Genomic DNA, 13,657 nt, shown 5'->3' on the forward strand with positions numbered 1-13,657 from the left:
CACTCCACCACCTGCCACGCACAGCCACTATACGCTCAAAACACAGTCGGACTTACCACCAGCAAGACTGCCCAGCAACACTGCTCAAAAAGTTGTCCTGTGTATCATCAGATGAACCCATATGCCTTTGGTTTGAGAGACCTGGGTTCAAATCCTCACTGTGACACATCCACCAATGTGTCCCTGAGCAACATACTTAGCAATTGTAAGTCGCTTTGGATATAAGCATCAGCTAAATGAATAAATGTAAATAGCGGTTGTTGTCATTGCTTGCCATCCCCTACATTTCAATATTATATACATATATATGATAAAGCTCGCTTTCCACGGTAAGCGCATCACCAGGACCACAGTCCCTTTTGCAGCAACTCATCGTCTCAAAGTCGCCCCTCTGATGCTTTGTGGCCCAGGGCAGAGCGCCCCAGGCTTTAGAGACAGTGACAACATGACAACAGGATGAAAGGCTAGTACACCATTGTCCTACCTTAAACGTTATTGCCCACTGTTTGTAATCATGCTTCTTTGCCATTCGTCAATTACAGCACATGACATTTGTAACATAATGAGCCCGAAACTGTGCGGAGCTGGGATGTGTTGACACGTGTTTACTATACGCTGTTGTCGGCAAAGGAGGATTGGGCAGTTATTTTACTGCTGGTGGGTGTTTCTCAGCCACTGTGTTTGCAAAACCTCTGAAGCCACTAATGCAACTAATAATGCTTGAAGAGCCAGAGGACCCAGATTATTTTCACAGATTATCTGTCTCATGTGCTACTTTCAATATAGTAAAAGTTTTAGAATATATGACAAAAAGTTATTTAAAATAAATTCCCTATGGGCAGCTTTAATACAACAGCAAATTTGCTATGTACAGATATTGTGGAGTAATGGCATCCCAAGCAGAGAGTGGGGGATTTTTGACAACAGTGAAAAGACTATTTTGTTTCTGTTCAGTATGAATAAAGGCAAAATTACTGTCTCAATGGAGTCTGGTGCTCTGGGTGCTGCTGGGGACAAAAGGGATTAGGGGCGTGATGATACACTTGTGTCAAGAGATGTGACCAAGGGAGGTTTTACTGCTTTGGAGGCCCTGGGCAAAGAAGACCTTGGAGCCCCCCCCCCCCAGTTAATATTCAAAATCAGCTATTTCAAAAAGTGATGGGGACATGTCCCCAGCTTCCCCAGTGTAAATGACAGCTATGAATTTATAAACAAAATGAATCCAAGGTAATATTTCATGAAAGCAACAAAAGTTCTCTCAGTATCTGTGCCTTAGCATAGAAAGGATGAGAGCTGCTGCACCTTCCCACAATTCAAAAGGCCAAGTAAACAGACGGTTTTTGTCCTTCCATTTATTTAAGGTTCTTCTTCTTTGTTGAAATGAAAAAGTAACCTTCAGAGGCTTTCAGTCATCAGTTTTTGTCCTTCCATGTGATTTTCAGTTCAGAAGGAGGAGTACAGTACGTACACAAGTTGACTCCTCAAACAATCAATAGTCCTCTGTTTCAAGGTTACATTGGCAAGTATTTTTATAGTTGGGGATCCATTTTTAAAGGCTTTTTTTTTTTTAAATATTTAAATATCAGAAAAACATTTCAAGAACTCATAGAAATGCATACATTTTACTCAGTAATGTGTTACTGTGATATTATTACTTTCCCCAGTGACTAGTGTAAGGGATTATAAGGTAACTAGTAGTGTATTGAAGCATCTGCTAAAGCAGCATAGCAACATGAAACTTATGGAAAGATTAATAAGTAACTTGTAACTGATTACAATTTCTGAGTAACTTGCCCAAAACTGATTTTGAGTACTGTATCTTTTAAAAGAAAAGAGTAGAAATATCTGTGTAAGTTACTGAGTTAAAAACACACTCACAGAAACATTGCTCAGACATGAGTAGGCACATGGCTCAATACATGGACAGGGCCCAGAAGGGAATGGGCAGTAATACCTGGGGAGCCAAGCACCAGCAAGGAAGTCCGCCACAGCCAAATACTTACAGAGAGTAAGGTAGGTCCTGAAAAGTCAGCTGAATGGGAAGAACAAGATCCGAGCCATCAACACATACACCCTGCCAGTCATCAGATACCCCGCTGGTATAATAAACTGGCCAAAGGAGAAGATAGAGGCCACTGACATCAAGACAAGAAAGCTCCTCACAATGCATGGAGGGTTTCACCCCAAATCCAGAGACTCGAGACTGAGGCCGAGGCCGAGGGCTAGTGAGTGTCAAGACCACTTTCCAGGATGAAACGACATAGATCCAGGAGTACATCAGGAAGATGGACCCCAAAGATGAAGGGCTTAGTGAAAACCTCAGGCATCAGAAACCCGAGGGTGAGGACCAGGAAGACGAAGAAGGGAGAGGAATGGAGAGACAAGCCACAGCATGGCATGTACCACAAACAAATAGTGGCTGATATCAGGAAATCCTACCAGCTAGCTGGAAAAGGCTGGACTAAAGGACAGCACAGAAGCACTAATCATGGCGACACAAGAACAGGCAGTGAGTATAAGATCAATAGAGGCTGGGGTCTACCACACTAGGCAGAACTCAGACTGTGCAAGGATGCCGCTGAGACAGTACAGCACATAACAGCAGGATGTAAGATGCAGGCAGGAAGTGCGTACATGGAACTTCATAACCAGGTAGGTTGCATAGTGTACAGGAACATCTGCTATGAGTATGGGCTGGAAGCCTCCTCCTAAGGTAGTTGAGAATGACAAACTGGTGATGGCTAACCAACCAGACATCATGTTGATTGACAAAAAGCAGAAGCAGTGACAGATGTGGCAATCCCAAGCAACCCCGCTGTGACCCCCAAACTGGGAGAGTGGCTACAGCAGATTCCAGCTAACACATCAGAGGTCTAAGTCCAAAAGAGCGCAGTCCTAGAAACAGCTAAGATACTGCGCAGAACCCTCAAACTCCCAGGCCTCTGGTAGAGGACCCGAGCTTGAGGATGACACATACCACCCCGCGAGGGGTGAGAGGGGGATTTCCACACACACACACAGTGCCTACATTATATTGAACCAACTTCATTCCTCAGTAGCAATAGAAGACAAAAAATCTGCTTCAAACAGACACAGAAACTCTCCTACTTAGTGCCATATCATTGCAGCTAAATGTATTTCCTCATGCAACAAATGGATTGTTTGCATAAAGTTACTTAAATATCACATTATTAGCATTAATATTGTTTGTTATTTTAATAATTGTTCTTTGAAAAAGCAAGGCATATTTCTAACATAACATAGGTCTGTTTTGTGTTTTTATTCCTCTTTTAGTTTTTATAACGTCATTTAATTATTTATTAATTATATCTTTTTTATTGTTTATATGTGAATTTGTGCTTTGGCAACATTGCAACGTAAACAACCTACACATTCATGGCAATAGGCCAAAGAGAGAGAGAAATCTCTCATCTCACCGAAACAAGTTTCTGCCACTTCATATCAAAGTTTTCTCCTCACTAGAGTAAGAGGTGTCCAGGCTGGACCCTGATCCTTCTCACAAGAGGTGTTACAATAACTTTAACATTAGAAAGTAAACTCAGTCGCTAAAAACTCCCCTGCAGCAAAGTCGCAGACATCAGCCCAAGGATCGGTACGTGATGTCACCGTCACACTGAAGCGCTTCCCCTGGCTGCACATTCAGAATGAATGAATGAATTGATTCAGAAAACAGTGACGCTACTGCCAAGCTACTGAGAAATGTAGTTAAACTAGTAACGGAGCTACTTGTAGTGACGCGACTGCCCAGCACTGTGTAAATGCTAAGTGGAACTTGAGTTTCTCTGCATTTTGTCTTGTGAGCATTGACACCAGCTTGTTCATATAAAAGTCAGTGGTTCTCAAGCTGGGGGGCGGGGTCCCATGTGGGGTCTTAGATCCACTTCAGGTGGGGTATGGATGTTCAGCAGACTTGAAGTTTCATGAATTTGTTTCATGTGGGGACATAAACAAAAGAAGTGCTCTGATGCTTGCAAGGCTATTTTGCTAATAGGACTCAAAAGCATGACTGTAAACAGAGATAGTTTTACAACAACCAGGAAATGTGCCGGTCTGAGGGGGGAAGAAGAAGCGGTAGTAGGTCCAAGCGAGACAGAGATTGCTGTGGCAGGTCATTGGTGCTCGGTGCAGAGATTAGGCAGGCGGAACAGGCAGACTGGCTCCACAGGTATCCTGAGGAATCTAAGGCAGCAGAGAAAACACAAGGATTAACTTGAAGAAGCAAAGAACATGTTGAAAATGCACTAAGAGTAGGTACTCTAGGTTTGGCCATAACAAGCTACCACGTTGGTGAGCAGACGATAAGGACCGTAGGCTTGGATGATTGTCTCTATTTTCATATCATCTAATCATGGCTACTTGAGATCATTGTTTGGTGATCTGATGGCCAGGGGGCAGTGTTACGTTGCAGCATGCCAGTGAAATGCCAGCATGGAAGAAATAAGCTTATGAGCTTTAAGAGAAACCAGCAGCAACATCTGTAAATGCACAGTACAGTGTTTCCCACAGAATTACCGTGTAACTGTGGCGCACACTCGGGGGGAGTGTGCAATTGATATTGACCATCAGCTATGTACAGCATGCAAACCTCAGCAACCCAGCTGTTTTCTAATGGAATAACATAGCTATCCTTATTAGCTAGGCTCCTTACATGCTTGCTTATAACTTATTTGACATGTAAAAATCTGTACATTCTTGATTAAAAGCCATGTGGAATCTCTTTTCACTTTCGTCTCCTAATTTCGTGTGTGTTTCCAAAACACACACGAAAAACGTCATTTCAGCATGAGTGGGTGAGTATTGTGTGAAGAGGACCAGGCAGAGTGCAGGGACCTCTGATCACCAACAGACAGCTATAGAGTGATGGGGAACTCTGGAGGAGAGAGCCGGTGGTGACAGTGGATTAAAGTTGATTTATCTTCACTCGCACTTCTGAACCTGTCTGCAGCAGCGAGCCATGAGTTTCCGACCTCCATTGTCGTTATTGTAGCTGTCACTGGTCACCCAGAGCTCTGTGACGCTACTTCATATTTACCGGACAAAACGGGAGATTGCATGGAGAAAAATAAGGGAGGAAGTTGAACTGCCTGGTAAGTTCAGAAAATTTATGTCTGTGACTTGATTCCAGCTGTTGTTGTACTTTACTATTAAGTTAGCATTACATAACACGGATTGATATGGGCTTTATTTGCTTAAGTCAGTGATTTGAACCTGCCTATATTTGTGAAAGGCGTCGATATGGGACAGGCCTTTAATTCCTTTCGCACAAAACATTTGCTCTACAAAGAAGTTAAAATAGGCTAATGGTGGCTGTTTTGAAGCCAACCCGTTCTCATCTCAGGGCATCACATAAACGCTTTGTCAAGACCCATTGGCGTAGCTTTTTAACACCCTCGGTACCCTTTAGCATTGTTTGTAGTTGAGTAACGCTATTTATGTAAGTTATGTGGCTACTCCATGGAACACCATATGATTGGAATCATAAGCCTCGGAGAACTGAAATACAGTATTAAAAACTCAATTCACTCAATGCCTGTATTAGGGTTGTGTGATAGGGCAAAAAAATTCATGTCCAGATATAGGTCATTTCATATCCCAATAATGATATATATCCCGATATAGAACATTTTTTGTAAATTCAGTGAAATATGGCATTGCCAACTGTAACTCAAGATATTTCTCTGCATTATAAAGGGGGGGTAAGTGAGAACTTAGAAGGGAGAAATCCAACAACATGACAAATACCATGATAGAGTGAACGACACTGCAAATAATGTAACTAATGTTAGCTAGGTTGTTAATTAGAAAACCAAGGCTACTTGCTGCTGCAAAGTTAACACGAGAGGACGAGACGTAAATTATATTTAATGCAATTTCTTCCCCACAATACCGGCACATGTGGAAGAACGGACCGCGGTGAAGTTACCTTCAAGTTGTATATTTGTTTTACGTTGGACATTCGGTAGATGTCGAATTCCAAATGAAACCTAACTTCACCGCGGTGCAAAGCGCTGTTCCCTTGCCAAAATGTTACAGTACAGTGTGAAATTTCGAAACAACGATGTAAACGATAGAGCATAATTGCAAATGACAGATATTTTTCTATTGTCAAACAATATATATCGCCATATCGCACAGCCATGTTTTGTATTTGACTATTGCAAAAAACAAGGTCTTTAAATTGTTATGTCAAGTATGACTGATTAGCTAAGATGTTAATTAAACTTGTACTGTTGTCAGTCATGTAACGTGTTGTCATTGTCCCCGTCTGTATTTTATCCAAAACTACAGTTTGAAAACACTGAATATGATTCAAAGTAGCTTTTTGATGAATTATAATTTTTTTCATCTGCAGCAGTTTGACACCATGGATGAAAAGTCACATTTCAACATACTGTCTTGAGCATTTTTGGGACAGGTTTAAGCTCTGTGGCAGCGAGGACAACAAGCTTTTTGCATCATGCTCACTGGAACAAAAAAATTAATAGAATCTGGCAGCATGATTGCTGTATAACTCCTCTCACCAGATTCAAATCCCAAACAGGAGAAAACAAGATAATGGATGGCAGTGTCTTCTGCACAAGGCCTATGTGGGTTTTGTTTTCCATTCAGACAGCAGATATGCGGTCATCTTCAGACCTGTTATTTCTGCTGTCAGATGTGAAAGAAAACGGAGGGAGAGAAAAAAGGCCACAGCAGGGGGACTGAAGGATAGAATAATCTTACCCACACAGATAAAAGAAATACATCATTCATCGAAGTAACTTTACTATCTTGTGTTATGTGGGTGTTTTTCTGTTTTTGACCAATGAAACAAAGTAGTGCCAATGTTTGGATTTCTTTCTTCTGGAGGATGTTTATGTTCCCCCGGTGAGTGGCGAGGTTTTAGGTGATGGAACTAGGTCTTAGTAAAACAGACACTTGTGTTGTTTCAGGCCACCTCTTGCCTCAATCTGCATAGGCAATAGGGTTAATTAGGAAACCCACTTTACTGATGTGTTTCAAAGGATGAAATTAAAAATTAACCAACAGCCATTTCACGCCAGCGGGAAACCATGCTGGATAAACAAGGAGAACACCCCGTCCTGGTTAGAAGCTCTCACAGAAAGGATTTGGTTGCTCCCACGACATAACAAGAAACAGAGGTACTACAGCACAGATGTTGTGATCAAAGCGGATAGTGTTCTCTCTGACATACACCTTAAAAACTGCCTTCTGAAAACTTTGGTTAAGTTTTCTTTTTGATGGCAGCGAAGGGTCCGATATACAAAGTAGTGAAAGTAGTAAAGCATGATGTGTCTCATTACGGGAGTTTTAAGGTGATATAAAACCTCTGCCTTTATGGTAGGCCTGTCTGCATGATAGTTCATGCCACAATCAAGCATGCTCTTTTGAAATACCTAGAAGATTTCCAAACAGTTGCCCTTCTCCGGTATAAAATTATATTTGGTCAGCATGTTAGCTCACCGACTCATCACTATAGCTAATGAAGAGACAAAATGTAAAAGGTATAGAAGAAGATACTTTATTTTACACATACATGTCGTGAAATTCATTCTCTGCATTTAACCTGTTTCTCAAGGGACCAGTGGGCAGCCACTGTGCAGTGCCTGGGGACCAACTCCAGATGTATATCAGTGTCTAGTCAATGGCACTGACTGGAGAACCTAACATGTTTTTTGATGGTGGGGGAAACCGGAGGAACCGGAGGAAACCCACGCAGACACGGGGAGAACATGCAAACTCCACACAGAAAGGCCGGGCGACCTTCTTGCTGTGAGGTCATGGTGCTATCCACTGGTCCACCATGCCGCCCTTATAGGGGGTGTTACAGGAAGATATACTTTAGCGCTGATGCATTGAGATGTCGTTAAAGATGTCAAAGTGTTGGTAAAGAGCAGATTGAAGTGCAGATTGCAGGAGACAGGTACATCCCTTGACTTTCAAAAAGGATTGCTGGATTTTATTGAGGGTTATTATTGCAGTGTTAATCTAATAAACTGAGCATGATTGTGGCTAATTGAAAGGTAATGGCATTATTGATTATGTTGACATCATCTAGAGGGCCTTATAATGGAAAGTGTGTGTCTGAATTCTAATCACTTTGGTAGATTGGTGCTTGGTATTCCCTTGCTAAAATGTGAATTAGAGAAAATACTAACCACCTGTCAAGATGAATGAAAGTCACTTTTATACCATACAGAAATTTTACGCTAAAGGAGTCAGAATAGTTCTAGGTGATATTGTTTAAACCTACAATGCCTGATTCGTTTGACTAGTTGAAGGTAGTGGAAACAAGTTGTATTCATTCAGTCACTGTAACTTACACTGAATTTCAAGCTAAACTGAGGTTTATTATTGATTTTCTCTCTCCTCGCCTGCCATTCACTGGTCATGTGCAGTTTTGCATGCATGCCGTGCGGACGACATTTCCATGCACGTTGTGGTTCCTTTAAAAGCTAAAGAGGAGAAAGCTTTTTCTTAAAAGTGTTTATTTACAGCATTATGTTGAAATGTATATTTAAATATATATAATATAACTTCTTGGGAGAAAACTGGTAGTTATATGTAAAATCAGACGTTGAGGACCCCCATAACACCAAAATGGCATTATCCTTGCTTCGCTGCAAAGCTTCGACTGTGAGATTGACAGTCAAATCAGGCTCCGCCCATTGAGCATCAAATCTTCGACAATTCAGGGTCAACCCTAGATTCGACATATTATTCAACACAATGCGATATGACATGATGCAAAAGAATAAGCAAAAGCTATGCAATTCAGTACGGTATAGAGTTTGATTTTATTTGACTGTGTTAATTATAAACTAATAAAGTACTTCACATATTTGTTTCTCTAGTACTGCAACTCTGAAAGCATCTCATTTATGCAGTTTATTTTTACCCTCTAAAAATGTATCTCAAAGATAAAATAACGTTGCCCTAAACCGGTCCTTTTTCCTATTATATTTCCAATTATACTTTTATAACATCTCACAAATTTAACAGGTGAACAATTTTATGACGTTTCAATACTTTGCTCATCAGCCTTGCTAGCGGTATTACTGGGGCTAGCGGTGCAGCAGCCTGCGGTGGGCAACAAACTAGACGAGCGGTTTCTGCAACACCGAGCGCCACCCCCACGTTGGCCCTTACCATTTTTTCCGTAGATCGTGGAACAAACCCTTCTCTTCACGGCTGTCTACGTCCCCCCGGCTGGACTACGGCAACGTGATGGAGATCAGACAGCACGGCTACGGAGTAATGCCACGGGTGGAGGAGGCACTGGCTAGCTACCGCTCTCCCAACCTCGCCTCATCCCTCCAGACGCCGGCGCTCCCCACCAAGCCGTGTCGGATGATGTCCGATTTGGTGGGCAAGGCCTACATGGCAGCGGGTCGAGCTGGTGCTAGCCTGCACCCGATGGCTGTCTTGCAGGCATACCAGGCCGATCTCCTTCGGGACTGTGACGTAGGGGGAGGTCCCTCTGAGGAGGACCTGACTGAGCTCCGTAGAGCAACGGACACAAGCTCTCCGTGTGACCAAGGAAACGGCCTGTTCCATCGGCCGATCCATGGTGGCTTTGGTGGCTACGGAGCGCCATCTGTGGCTCAACCTCTCGGGTATCCTCGGGAAGAATCCCTTGGATTTTAGCCACCACTGCAGGGCTCTCATGTGCAGTAGCCCGGAAGGTATTATACTGGACGCTGCTGCCAGGAGACCCAACACCCTCTGAAAGTGTTTTACAGTGATGGCGCGGCCTTACTGCACTCTGGTCACTGTGGACAAAATGGACTTGACGCATGCGGGAGACAGGTGGGCCCGCATCGTCGTTGAGTCCCATCCCACCCCTAGGAACGTAGTCCGTTGGGCAGACGTCAGCACGCTCTTCTTCGCGTGGAGGGGAAGGAGAGGGCTTTTCTCCTGGATGCGCCCATCGTGCCTACTGGCCTGTTTGGCGAAGCAGTGGATGCTGTCGTCAACAGGTTCCAGCACGCCAAAACACAGGGGGAGGCGTTCGAGCGATATCTCCCTCGCCGGTCAGACTCCTGGACTGCGACAGCTCAGGAAAGGCGGACGCAGCCTTCGTCCAGCACCTACCGCCGCAGCCAGAAGCAGAGCGTCACTTCACGGGATCCCCCTCAACCAACCTGGGACGCAAGACGGCGCTCTCGCCCACAGCCCCCCGAGAGACGGATCTGAGGACCGTCATGGCCTGGGGGAAGAGGTCCTGAGGCTTCGAGTAGGGGGTAGCACTCTCTCCCCGCACGTTCACCAAATGCATGGATGCAGCTCTGGCCCCGTTGAGGCTCCAGGGCATCGGCATACTGAACTACATCGACGACTGGCTCGTGCTGGCCCAGTCTCGAGAGTTAGCGGTTCGGCGTCGAGATGTCGTCCTCGCCCACCTTCAGCGTTTGGGGCTGCGGCTCAACGCGAAGAAGAGCGTGCTGACGTCTGCCCAACGGACTACGTTCCTAGGGGTGGGATGGGACTCAACGACGATGCGGGCCCACCTGTCTCCCGCATGCGTCAAGTCCATTTTGTCCACAGTGACCAGAGTGCAGTAAGGCCGCGCCATCACTATAAAACACTTTCAGAGGGTGTTGGGTCTCCTGGCAGCAGCGTCCAGTATAATACCTTCCGGGCTACTGCACATGAGAGCCCTGCAGTGGTGGCTAAAATCCAAGGGATTCTCCCCGAGGGGAAATCCGCTCCGACTGATACGGGTTACAAGCAGATGCCTTCGTTCCCTGTCTGTATGGAGGAAATCTTGGTTCCTGTACCAAGGTCCCGTGTTGGGAGCGATCTGTCGTGAGTCATTTCTCTTGGCACATAAATTGCCTGGAAATGTTGGTGGTTTTCAGAGCTCTGAGGAGTTTTCTGCCCGCCCTCCGCTGTCGCCACATGATTGTCAGAACCGACAATACGGCAGTGGTGGCCTATTTGAATCCCCAAGGGGGTATGCGCTTGCGCCCGTTATGCAAACTGGCACAACAGATCCTCCTGTGGTCCCAGCAGAGACTGCTGTCCCTCAGAGCGATGTACATCCCTGGGACCCAGAATCAAGGAGCAGACCTGCTGTCGAGACAGGGGCTGAGGCCCGGGGAATGGAGACTACACCCCGCGGTGGTGGAGTTATTATGCAAAGAGTTCAGCCCCATAAACATGGACTTGTTTGCGTCCCAAGAGACGACGCACTGTCCCCTGTGGTTCTCCCTCTCGCCCCAGCCCCACTAGGGCTGGATGCCATAGTGCAGACGTGGCCGAGGCCCCCTTCGAACCCCTGGAGTTGGCTGAGGCCAAGCACCTGACCCTTAAGATGACCATTCTCCTCGCTAGCACCTCTCTGAGGAGGGTGGGGGATCTCCAGGCACTCCCCGATGCCTGGAGTTTGCCCCGGGGAGGGTCAGGGCCATCCTGCACCCTTGTCCAGGTTATGTCCCTAAGGTTCCGGCCAGACTGGCAGGGTCCACGGTGCTGCAGGCGTTTCATCCCCCACCTCTGCTCTGCCCTGTCAGAGCACTGAGTATTTACACTCTGAGGTCTTCCCGGTGGAGGAAAGCAGACCCGTTGCTGGTGTGTTTCGGGTCCCCCAAGGCTGGGCTCGCCGCTTCTAAACACACCATCAGCAACTGGATCGTTCAGACTATTTCTGGCCTATCAGGTGCGCGGTTTGCCTTCACCTATGGCCGTAAGGGCGCACTCTACTCGAGGCATGGCAGCTTCTAGGATTTGTGTGATGCGGCTGGCTGGGCAACCCCTCACTTTTATCCGGTTTTACAGTCTGGACCTTCCTTCTGCGCCCAGCACCCGTGCGCTCTCCTCCTAGTCGTGCCATCAGGTTCTGCACGCTGGGGGCAGGCGGGGTATCTCGTTCCCATAGTGTTGTCACTGACGCAGTTCGAGTTCCCTCAAAGGGGAACGTCTCGGGTTACGTATGTAACCCTTGTTCCCCTAGAAGGGGAACGCGACACTGCGTCGGTCCGCCACACCTCACCCCGCCTGGAGTGCCTTGCTTCATAGAAAGGGCTAATGTGCCCTGTGTGCCGGCGTGCTTATATACCCCTACGGTTACGTATTCACACACTAGTAACACCAATAGGATTGGAGTAGTTTCATTCATAGTTCAGCCCTGCCACGCCCAGAAGCGTTCCCATAGTGTCATCATCGACGCAGTGTCTCGTTCCCCTTCTCGGGGAACAAGGGTTACATACGTAACCCAAGACTCGTCACCGGAGCAACGAGAGAATGCCGTTGCTCCGGTCGCTCTGTGACAGTTTATTCCTTTTAAAAACTCCACATGACCAGTTACAGCTTAAAGTGGCGCGTCAGTCTTAAAATATGTTGTAGAGGTCTTAAAAAAGGTCTTAAAAAGTATTAATTTTACTTCCGTATTCCTGTATATACCCTGTACTGGAACAAATCTGATAGGACTGTATCAGAAACAAAATGTTTGTATAGCATAGGTATTCAATACTCCTGTGGTAGTGGATATTTCAGCTTTGGGTTTATACACTCCTTAAAATGCCTGAACAACACATGCAACTATACAATAAAGATTTTTAATTCTTCACACAGGCCATGAAGGCTACGAAGCCATGTCACTATTTACATCTCTGACTGGGTGAGATGTATGAAGTCTGATGGGAGAAAATGCCACTGAACTTGCGACAATGTGTTGCACAAGGCCAGTGACCCATAAAGCAGTAGCATTTAGCTATGGTGAGAAGATTATGGACTCGATCCAAGATTAATGCTTGAACCCTACTAGAAGCCACTGTTGCTTGCTGTCACATATGCTTGTAAGAGCTATGCCATCACCAACCCCCACACAGCAATGATAAACAAAAGAACAGTGGCTATTTCTTCACATGAAAAGATTTCTGTGATCACTTCAACACACTGACTGGGATGGATGTTAACACCAGAAGGAAAGAAGATTCAACACTTTTTTGATGCGAAGATTTTTATGTATAGCGTAAAATAACTAATATCACAATATGGAATGTTGTAAGATTTTCTTCAGACAAGAATCCCAAGTGAATGAATCCAACGGACTTTGGTGTGTGAAATGACATGACATGTCTCAACAAGTATTGGATTGATTCTAGAAAATGTTATGTTTTGCAGGCATTGGGTCAAAACCAAATCCCTTTCAATCTCAGTCACTTGACTGTGCTTGCTGTACCATCCTGCAGGTACCTTCTGTGGTCTTTATCCTGCCATCACTCTTCACATGAAGACAGGTGTCTCTTTGTACTTTGAATAAGTAAAAGTTTTACAATTAAAAGCATATTGTAAGGACAAATGTTCATGTTGTAATTTTTGGGTGAAATATGTGGTTTGCAGTGCTATCCTGAAATTGGATTGTAAGTTAAAAAAGGGTTTTAAATGTGGATTTTGTTTAATGGAAGTTAAGAAAAACTAATTAAAAACATACAGTAAATGAAAGTACTGTAAATGGACAATACGGTAATAATACTGTAATAAATGAAAATACAGTAATAATACCGTGAATGAAAATATAGTAATGATACTGTAAATGAAATTACAAACATACTGTAAATCGAATTACAGTAACCTTTTTACAGTGTTATATAATGATTAACCTGATAATTGTTAATTTGCTTTCACATAA

This window comes from Micropterus salmoides, unplaced genomic scaffold, assembly GCF_014851395.1.
Source record: "Micropterus salmoides isolate LMB-PRFRI ecotype aquatic unplaced genomic scaffold, ASM1485139v1 Ms_hic_scaffold_16, whole genome shotgun sequence".
Classification (NCBI taxonomy): domain Eukaryota; kingdom Metazoa; phylum Chordata; class Actinopteri; order Centrarchiformes; family Centrarchidae; genus Micropterus; species Micropterus salmoides.